Consider the following 11,480-nt stretch of genomic DNA (forward strand, 5'->3'; position numbering starts at 1 on the left):
TTTCTATGTCATGAGAGAGAGAGAGAGAGAGAGAGAGAGAGAGAGAGAGAGAGAGAGAGAGAGAGAGAGAGAGTGTGTGTGTGTGTGTGTGTCGAGGCATAAGTAGTGGCCTGCAAGTGTTGGAACACGTTAAAGACGTGATTTTTAAGGTATAGGTCTTTCCGTCTGTGCTGCTTAGCCGGGGTTTGTAAATCTCATGGCATGGGATAGACTCCCCTTGCGGTGTGTAGGTCTTTGAGTATGTGCTGCTTTGCCGGGGCTTGTAAGTCTGAGGGCAGGGGTAGACTCCCCCACAATGTAACGTAGGCTTTGTAGATCGCCAGAGGAGGTGCGAGACATGAAGAATTAGATAGGGACGACCAACCACCTCCTACAATTTCTGCCAATGAGAATTCCTTTATATATTCTTTCTCCAAGTCCATGTGACGAAGATTATTCTAGAATAAATCAAATGAAAAAGTGTAAAATACTGCACTTATTTAACAATTTCATAAAATCACAGAAGGTTAAATATTTAACCAAAATAATATAAAAGTTTTCTGAGGTTGAATGTTGAGTTTCTCTTCCAGGGATTTCGCTGAGACATTTCAGAGAACAATGTAGAGTTGGGGGTATCATTATCATTATCATTATCATTATAGCAGACGATATCAAACAAAGTTATTCATTTTATGTTCTTAAGAAGATGAGTCTATGATGGAAGTCATTATTCAAGGCAAGATATATTTGTTATAAGATAACATAACCAGAATGGCTAGTCAAATGTCTAGTCTATTCAGTAGTCAGTCTTGAGTTGTGGGAATGGATAGTTGGATAGTCAAATACCATATGAGAGAAGGCTAGTTGTTAGCTAGCCTTATGTTAGGGAATAGTTGAACCAGATGGATAGTCGACTACTGTACGAGAGAGAAGTTTTGAAGTGTCAATATTAACTAATTTTAATCGAGATAACTTCAAGTGCTACAAATGTGTTCTGTCTGTTAATAATCATCGTAGGATTTTGTATATATAAATATATTCTGTATTTAATCCCATTACAGCAAATGAGCAAAGTCTTTTGAATTCTGTTTAGAAGTCAAATTTTGGTCGGAATTTTCATAGCTGTGAGCACAAGTTTGACCTCGTAGATTAAGAGAGGACATTCTTCTTCTTCTTGTAGTAGGAAAAGGTGTTTGTTCACACTAAAGCCAAGACGGTTTCTGTGTCCGTTTCGTGAGATCAGGCTGAGAAAACCACAGGTCAAAGTGCCGGTGAAAAAGATTAAAGCTTTGGAAATGTTATTCGATAGGTTTAAAAACTTATTTGTTTAATGAGAGACTGAAATTTAAACTTCAGTCATTTTTCCAAAGCGATACTGATATCAAATAGAGTAGTCTTTTAGTCTTGAATTTAATATATTTGCCTGATTAGTCTCTGAAATTTAATAATTATATATCTGTTTGAATTTTTCTAAATATCAAGTGACCTTAAGATAGTTTTGTGACATCTTAATTGTTCGAGCAATAGCCTGCGATACTTGGTCTCTTTCGCATGATATATTTAGTCACCCTTCAGGAGGTTAGGACATTGAAGTGATAGATTAAGTGGGATGATGTTTTATGTTCTATTGACTTTTGAATCAAGATGTTTTTGCTGAGATCAGAAAAACATGTTATGAACTTCAGCTTTAGACAAAAAAGGGAATCTGTAAAGCAGTAGTTTTTCTATCTGATTTTATATCGTTAGATTACTACTTATCTGAATGTAGATTTTTCATTTGTTTTATTTATTTAGCAGTGTAGAGGATTTACAAAAGTATATATTTTTAATAAGTTTATGATAAAATGTTTTTAAATATTTAACTTAGCCGGTGAATATATAATAGCTGCAACTCTGTTGCTCGACAGAAAAAAAACAGTAAAAACTCGCCAGCGATCGCTATACAGGTTGCGGGTGTGCCCACCAGCGCCAACTGTCGGCCAGATACCACTCTCTCGATGTAAACAAAGACTCAATTTCTTCTCTGTCGACGTGTCGACAAGACGTACTTTACTCGCTGTTGAACCTGGAGTTTTTTCACATCATATTTGGTGAAGTACTTTAATTTGGTTTGAGCTTTCGCAGTACAGGTGTTTTTCTTCAAATAAATCCTTGAACTCTGTTTTGGATCGGATTAATTGTTGATGACTTAGATCGTTTTTTGGAATTTTCCCTTGACTAATTCAAAATGGCTGACCTTTCACAAGTTCCCAAGTTCAGAAAATGTAATGCTAGGGACTGTCATAGGCGTCTTCCAAAGGCTTCTCTCGACCCTCACACTGTTTGTTCCAATTGTCGGGGTAAAACCTGTCAATTGGAAGATCGGTGTGAGGAATGCGTGGGCCTTTCGGAATTCGATTTTATCGAATTTGAGAAATATACACGCAGACTAGAGAGAGATAGGGTAAGGAGAAGTTCTTCTAGGTCGGTAGATTTTTCCTCTCCACATGCCCCTGAACCTAATCCTTCCCCTGTAGTGGTTGTTCCTAACCCCCCTCCTAGCACTCAGGAACCGTCGATGGCAGACATGATGCGTGCTATTCATGCCTTGGGGGAAAGAGTTGAGGCCCTAGCAAGTGACCGGAATCAACTCATGGCGGACGTAAAGGAACTAAAGTGCCAAAGTGCCGCGGCGGAAAGTGTTAAAGTGCCTAGTGTTTCTCAAAGTGTTGTGAACAGTGTTGCGCTTGAGGGTTCGTCTGTTCGTGCCTGTCGTCCTCCTAGTCCGGGACCTCTTGCAAGCTCCCAAGCCCAGGGGAGAAGCAATGTCGTACGACTCATGGGTTCGAGAGGCCTTGATCAGCGAACAGACGTTCCCTCTATGGTATCAGGCGTATCTCCCCAAGATCGCCCCTACCAACGTAAGACGAGAGAGCCCATTTTTACCTCGTCGTCCGAAGGTGTTTCTCGTAAGAAACCTTGGACCAAGGTCTCCAGACCTTTGAAACGTAAGTCGGTCCCTTCAGGACAAGTCCAACGTCCCGGTTGTAGCCACTGGGACAGTTCGGACCCGTTGCCGTCATCGGATGACAGCTCGCCGCCTAAGAGAGGCAAAGTTGTGCCGCCTCAGTCGCTCACCCCGTCTGTTGCCGCACCTGCTTCCGTAGACCCTAAATGGGTGTTACTGCAGGACATGCAGTCCAAGCTTGCGTCCTTGATGGAGGACTTCAATGCGGAGAAGGTTGCCGCTGAACCTTCTGGCCAACAACCATCCAAGCGGTCTGTTGTGCGTCCTGTTGACGTTGAGGTAGCTTTCTCGCGTCAACCAGTTGGGGTAGTACCTCCACCGATGCGACCCAGTGTGGGTTTCCAGCCGCACGTTGACGTTAGGCAATGCACGGAGGTGGTTGTTGACGTTCAGGACGTTCATCAACCATCAGAGGTGACTTGTTTTGACGCGGTATGGTGTTGACTGCACAACCCAGACGGTCTAAACAGTCTTGGGTGGACGCTGTGCGTCCTCGCGCACCTATTGTTGTTGACAGTTCCCAGACTGTTCAGCAGTTCCATGACGCTGCGTCCGGCTCTGTCACGCATGCACCAGTGCGACCGGACTCGGCGAGTCAAACGTTGCCCACTCCTTTGCCGTTTTCTCATCAGTTATCGGATGAGGAACTGTCAGATGAGGACGTTGCTGAACCACAAGAGGATCAACCTTCAGAACTTGATGAGCCTAAGGCAGCTCAACTATCCTTGGACTTTAGAAAAGTCATGGCTGTGTTCAAAGAGCTGTTCCCTGACCACTTTGTTTCTGTGGCTCCTCGTTCGCCGCCGTCAGAGTTTGTATTAGGCGTTCCTGCTACCGTGCCTGCCTTTACTAAACTCGTTCTCTCTCGCTCATCCAAGAGAGCTTTGCGGCTGTTGGGCGATTGGTTAGAGACCAAGAAGAGTTTAGGGAAGACAGCATTTGCCTTCCCCCCATCTAAACTCTCGTCTAGATCGAGCGTCTGGTATGCCACGGGAGAAGTTCTCGGCTTGGGAGTTCCTGCCTCTGCCCAGGGCGACTTCTCAAGTCTTGTAGACTCTCCCCGCCGCCTTGCCATGAGACGCTCGAAGATTTGTTGGTCACCATCGGACCTGGACCACCTTCTTAAAGGTATATTTAGGGCTTTCGAAGTCTTTAACTTCCTAGACTGGTGTTTAGGAGCCCTGAGTAGGAAAATCTCTTCTGCGGACAAAGATGTTTCCTTACTCATTATGTCCTGCATGGACAAGGCCGTCCGTGATGGGTCCAACGAACTTGCCGCTTCATTTACGTCCGGTGTCCTGAAGAAACGAGAGTCTCTATGTTCTTTCCTGTCTGCTGGAGTGACGCCATGCCAAAGATCTGAGCTACTCTTTGCGCTCTTGTCCAAGTGCCTATTTCCTGAAGTCTTGATTAAGGAAATTGCCTTGTCTTTAGTACAGAAGGACACCCACGATCTAGTTGCGTCCTCGGCTCGCAAAGCTCCCCCTTTGCCTACATTGTCTGCTAGACCGAGGATAGACACTCCAGCGTCTCGATTTATCCCGCCCTTTCGTGGCAGAGCCTCCAGCAGGGGAGGTGCTCGTGCCGAAGGGAAGCGAGGGAAGAGGAAAGGATCCAAGTCCTCTAAGGGCAGAGTCTGACTGCCCGCAACTTCAGACAGCAGTAGGAGCCAGACTCAAGAACTTCTGGCAAGCCTGGGAGAAGAGAGGCGCAGATCAACAATCTGTGAGGTTGCTCAGAGAGGGGTACAAAATCCCTTTTGTACGCAAACCCCCTCTAGCGACGTCCCCCATCGATCTCTCTCCCAGGTACAGAGAGGAAGAAAAGAGACAAGCCCTGAAACTGGAAGTGTCTCTTTTGCTAGAGAAGGGAGCGGTGGTCAAAGTCTCGGACCTTCAATCACCGGGGTTTTACAACCGTCTCTTCCTAGTATCAAAGAAGACAGGAGGTTGGAGACCGGTGCTAGACGTCAGTGCTCTGAATGTCTTTGTCACAAAGACGAAGTTTTCCATGGAGACCACAAAGTCAGTCTTAGCAGCGGTCAGAAAGGAAGACTGGATGGTCTCTCTAGACCTAAGGGACGCCTACTTCCACATCCCCATTCACTCAGACTCCCAACCCTTTCTGAGATTCGTCTTCGAAGATGTGGTTTACCAGTTTCGGGCCCTGTGCTTTGGCCTAAGCACAGCTCCTCTCGTGTTTACGAGGCTGATGAGGAATGTGGCGAAATTCCTCCACTTATCGGACATCCGAGCCTCCCTTTATTTGGACGACTGGCTTCTCAGAGCCTCTTCCAGTCGTCGCTGTCTGAAGGATCTCAAGTGGACTCTAGATCTGACCAAGGAATTGGGACTCCTAGTCAATTTGGAAAAGTCGCAGCTGGTCCCATCCCAAACTATTCTGTATTTAGGGATGGAGATTCACAGTCAAGCTTTTCGGGCTTTTCCGTCGGCCCCCAGAATAGATCAAGCCCTGCTCTCCATCCAGAAGATGCTGAAGAAAGAACGCTGCTCAGTCAGGCTGTGGATGAGTCTGGTAGGGACGCTGTCATCCCTGGAGCAATTTGTATCACTAGGAAGACTACACCTCCGTCCTCTTCAATACCATCTGGCTTTTCACTGGAAAAAGGACAAGACGCTAGAGGCGGTCTCGATCCCGATTTCCGAAAAGATAAAGTCTTGTCTGACTTGGTGGAAGGACAATATCAGTCTAAGAGAGGGTCTTCCCCTGGCAGTTCAGATACCCAACCACGTTCTCTTCTCGGACGCATCGGACTTGGGCTGGGGCGCGACGCTGGACGGTCGGGAATGCTCAGGTCTGTGGAACTCGAGTCAGAGGAGCGTGCATATCAACTGCAAGGAGCTTTTGGCGGTTCATCTGGCCTTGAGAAGCTTCGAGTATCTCCTTCGAGGCAAAGTGGTGGAAGTAAACTCGGACAACACCACGGCCTTGGCGTACATCTCCAAACAGGGAGGTACCCACTCACTGACGTTGTACGAGATCGCAAGGGACCTGCTCATCTGGTCAAAAGATCGAGGCATCTCCCTAGTAACGAGGTTCATCCAGGGCGACTTGAACGTCCTAGCAGATTGTCTCAGTCGGAAAGGTCAGGTAATTCCAACCTAATGGACCCTCCACAAGGATGTGTGCAAGAGACTTTGGGCGACTTGCGGTCAACCCACCATAGATCTCTTTGCAACCTCGCTGACCAAGAGGCTTCCAATCTATTGCTCTCCAGTCCCGGACCCAGCAGCAATACATATAGATGCCTTCCTCCTAGATTGGTCACATCTGGATCTTTACGCATTCCCACCATTCAAGATTGTCAACAAGGTACTGCAGAAGTTCGCCTCTCACGAAGGGACAAGGTTGACGTTAGTTGCTCCCCTCTGGCCCGCGAGAGAATGGTTCACCGAGGTACTTCGATGGTTAGTAGACGTTCCCAGAAGTCTTCCTCTAAGAGTAGACCTTCTACGTCAGCCACACGTAAAGAAGGTACACCAAAGCCTCCACGCTCTTCGTCTGACTGCCTTCAGACTATCGAAAGACTCTCGAGAGCTAGAGGCTTTTCGAAGGAGGCAGCCAGTGCGATTGCTAGAGCAAGGAGAGCGTCTACCATTAGAGTCTACCAATCGAAGTGGGAAGTCTTCCGAGACTGGTGCAAGTCAGTTTCTGTATCCTTGACCAGTACCTCTGTAGCCCAAATAGCTGATTTTCTCTTATACCTGAGAAAAGGACGATCCCTTTCAGCTCCCACTATCAAGGGCTACAGAAGCATGTTGGCATCGGTCTTCCGGCATAGAGGCTTAGATCTTTCCAACAATAAAGATCTGCAAGACCTCCTTAAGTCTTTCGAGACCACTAAGGGGCGTCGTTTGGCTACTCCTGGGTGGAATTTAGACGTGGTCCTAAGATTCCTCATGTCAGACAGGTTTGAGCCTTTACAGTCAGCCTCCCTGAAAGATCTCACTCTTAAGACTCTTTTCCTGGTATGCTTAGCCTCGGCTAAAAGAGTCAGTGAGATTCATGCCTTCAGCAAGAACATCGGATTTTCGTCAGAAAAAGCTACTTGTTCTCTGCAACTTGGTTTTCTAGCCAAAAATGAGCTACCTTCTCGTCCTTGGCCTAAATCTTTCGATATTCCCAGCTTATCGGAGATTGTAGGCAATGAACTAGAAAGAGTCTTATGCCCTGTTAGAGCTCTTAAGTTCTACTTAGCTCGTACTAAACCTTTACGAGGCCAATCTGAAGCTTTATGGTGTTCGGTTAAGAAACCATCCTTGCCTATGTCAAAGAATGCTTTGTCATACTTTATCAGATTGTTAATACGAGAAGCTCATTCACACCTGAGTGAGGAAGACCGATCTTTGCTTAAGGTTAAGACGCACGAGGTTAGAGCTGTAGCAACTTCCGTGGCCTTTAAGCAAAATAGATCTCTGCAAAGTATAATGGACGCAACCTATTGGAGAAGCAAGTCAGTGTTCGCGTCATTTTACTTGAAAGATGTCCAGTCTCTTTACAAGAACTGCTACACACTGGGACCATTCGTAGCAGCGAGTGCAGTAGTGGGTGAGGGCTCAACCACTACAATTCCCTAATTCCATATCCTTTTAATCTGTCTCTTGAAATGTTTTTAATGTTGTTTTTATAGGTTGTCCGGAAGGCTAAGAAGCCTTTCGCATCCTGGTTGATTTGGCGGGTGGTCAAAGTCATTTCTTGAGAGCGCCCAGATTAGGGGTTTGATGAGGTCCTGTTGTATGGGTTGCAGCCCTTGATACTTCAGCTCCTGGGGGTCTGTCAGCATCCTAAGAGGATCGCGGGGCTCCGTAAGGAAGACGTACTTACAAGGCAGAGTAATCGTCTAAGTCGACTTCCTTACCAGGTACCTATTTATTTTGGTTTTGTTATATTGATAACTGTCAAAATGAAATAAAAAACTCTTAGCTTATACGATGTAAACATATTTAACTGGTCTCTACCCACCTCCTTGGGTGTGAATCAGCTATTATATATTCACCGGCTAAGTTAAATATTTAAAAATGATATTTTAATTATAAAATAAATTTTTGAATATACTTACCCGGTGAATATATAAATTAAACGACCCTCCCTTCCTCCCCAATAGAGACGCAGTGGGATGAGAAGAAATTGAGTCTTTGTTTACATCGAGAGAGTGGTATCTGGCCGACAGTTGGCGCTGGTGGGCACACCCGCAACCTGTATAGCGATCGCTGGCGAGTTTTTACTGTTTTTTGTCTGTCGAGCAACAGAGTTGCAGCTATTATATATTCACCGGGTAAGTATATTCAAAAATTTATTTTATAATTAAAATATCATTTTTCAGGCAATTTATTTTTGACTAGGTAGCATTAGCTTATGTTGTGATCGCTTGATTATTATTACAAGAATATAAACCCTTGTTTACTCCGTTTTCGCTTTTCCATGACCAGAGTTTTAAGGAATTATTAGGATTCTGGCAATATTGTTTGCTTGCCAATATCTCAAGCGGAAGTAGCTATTGCCACAGTTTAAATCATGTTCTTCGTGCTTAATACACTTGTCTGCTCAAACTATTATTCAAATCTTTATGCTTGCGTTTGTGTTTTTCTCTCTCAGATATGATGAATACAATTGCTTCAAAGTATGTATGAGAGCAAGACCTGGCCTTGAAGGTTCTCCTTGCAGCTCCTCCTTGGAGGTCGACCTACATCCTTTAAGAAATGATGGTTAAGACCAGAAAATCTTGTTATTAATGATGCCAATTTGATCTCCCTCCCGATTTCCGCGTTTAAGGAACTATCTGGTGACGGGGCAATTTGTTACCCTGTCCTATACGGGCAGTTTGCCTTTTTCATCCGAGGACTTCTTTTGGAACCCTTCCGAGGACTTCTCCTGGACCCCTATTCCTTTAAGGACTTCTCCTGGACGCCTATTCCTTTAAGGACTTCTCCTGGACGCCTATTCCTTTAAGGACTTCTCCTGGACGCCTATTCCTTTTAAGGGCTTCTCCTGGACGGCTGTTCCTTCCGAGGACTTCTCCTCGACGCCTGTTCCTTCCGAGGACTTCTTCTGGACGCCTGTTCCTTCCGGGGACTTCTTCTGGACGCCTGTTCCTTCCGAGGACTTCTCCTCGACGCCTGTTCCTTCCGGGGACTTCTCCTTGAAGCCTGTTTTTACCCAACTTGTTTGTAATAACAAGTCAAATCCTAGAGAGCACATCTAGAGACACTATCTCTTTACTACCGAGAAGTGCTCTGAGTTTTTCCATTGGGAGAAGTGTCGGCTAGAGCCCCTCCAAAGACCTTGATGTCTGTGATGTTGCTTTGACTCTAACATTCTGCAGGAATCACTCGTTATTTCAGGTGTTTTTTAGTGCTAATTCTTGGAAGAGGTAACTTGCTTCACCGCACACTACCTGAAGGACTGCACCCACCGATCACTAGATCCATTCTCATTGGGTCCAGTGGTGGCTGATAACAATGAATTTAGAAGCTCATACTTCAACAGAGGGACTTACGTATGGTCACGTCTTCAGTGGAGTGAAAGAAAAATTGATTGGATTTTCAATCTACTGACCTGTCCTCCCTTTGGGGTATAAGTATAAAAAACAACTTATGCAGGGGAGAACAAACTTAATATGTTTTTATACATATGAGAAATCTACATTTAAATTGTTTATAACAGGATACTCACTCTTGTTCTCTTGCTTGAGGGTACACTCAGGCACACTGTTCTATATATTTCCTTATTTCCTTCCTTCACTGGGCTATCATCCTTGTTGGAGCCCTTGGGCTCATAGCATCTTGCTTTTCCAACTAGGGTTGTAGCTTAGCAAACAAATAATAATAACAGTGTTTGATGGTGGACTAATCTCTTAATTATATATGAGGCCTGACATCATGACCTTGGCTCTTTTTTCATGATAATCTTTTTTATCTGGGGGTAAAGGGTCGGACAGATGCCTTACATAGCACTGGGACGTCCTCTCCCCTAAGGAAGATTTCCCCTATATAGGACGAGGGTCTGTATTTGCAAAGGAACAAACTACAGAGTTCAAAAGATCATTTGTATTTTTCTTAACTGTACCAACCTGAGTCGTTTATATCTCCTGCCTCATCCACCTCGCAAGTCCCTCAAATTCTGTTCTTGGAAAAGCAACAATTGATTAAACACTTATAAATAACTCTGGTTTATATTGCTAGGAAAAATACAAATCATTTTCTAAGAATTTGTATTTTAAAACTATTTTATTATTGTGAATATTACGATGTTTGTAAGGCTGTACTGTATAGGATTTTGCTCATTGCTGCAGTGCGAGTTTTGTATCAAAATGTTTTTGTGACTTAATTTGATTATTGTTAAAGAGAACTTTTATGTTGAAGTCAGTTTATGTTTAAAATCTGTCATTTCTTTTGGTATAAGACTGGGTTTCAACATTCTAAGACTGAGAATTATTTCTTATGGATATATCAATGAAGGGAAAGAACTAGGAACGGCAACTAAAGAAAATGGGTAGATATGAAAGTAGCAGGACTAAAAAGACCCTGAAGAATATAGACTTTATTCTTTATATGTTAGACTCATTAAGATGATGCAATGATTTTTATTATGGTTCTCCCACAAGTTAGCAAAGAAAGCTATATTCTAGTTTGGCCTTAGTGAAGCAAGTTAGATACATTTAATAAATTGTTATATTGACTGGGTAGATGTTAGCTATAGCGTACAATCCTTTTCTCAGTGGGGATACCTCAACGTGGTGAAAGGGTTTGTGTATCGCCATGATCAAAGTTTTACTATTCAGGCCCACCCTTACTAGGTTGGTTTGCTGTGAGCGATCAGACTAAAGTCTCCACCATCACCAATCCGCAGTGGCCAGCGTGGCGATGGAAATGGCCAAACCCCAGACATGACTAAGGACATGTCTGAGGCCTTTGTCCTGCGGTGGACTAGAAACGTCTAGGTCTTTTTTGTATGTAAATGCATTAGTAATGATTTGCTAGTTAATGAGTATGAAGGTAGATGTACAATGTTGCCTTTTTATGCCAAGTTGTGAAAATATGTTTACAGTAGTAGTTAATTCTTATAGATCAAAAGCAAGATAGAACAATTTTAAATGAATTAATTAGATTGTAATGTTTTGAATTCTAATATTTCTAGGTCCATTACTAAACTATAATCACAAAACTAATTAATAAGATTTGAAATTCAGTCAAATGTCTTAATCACGCCTAACACGATTCCAGTCTTATGCCAAACGAAATACCATTTTGTAACTGACATTGCCATTGTATCGAGTCTAAAGTCTGAGTTCTCTTCCAGATGTAGATGTAGATAATTGGGAAAGATTAATAAAGGCCAGTGGCCGCACCCCAAGGGGCTGATCTCACGGAACGCGCAAGGCAATACTAAAGACGTCCCTCCCTGCTTTTCAGAGGCCGTGCAGCCGTCAGACTGTGCCGGAGTTACTCCCGTTGCTATTGTGGTATGTGTCTTT

This window comes from Palaemon carinicauda, chromosome 43, assembly GCF_036898095.1.
Source record: "Palaemon carinicauda isolate YSFRI2023 chromosome 43, ASM3689809v2, whole genome shotgun sequence".
Classification (NCBI taxonomy): Eukaryota; Metazoa; Arthropoda; class Malacostraca; order Decapoda; family Palaemonidae; genus Palaemon; species Palaemon carinicauda.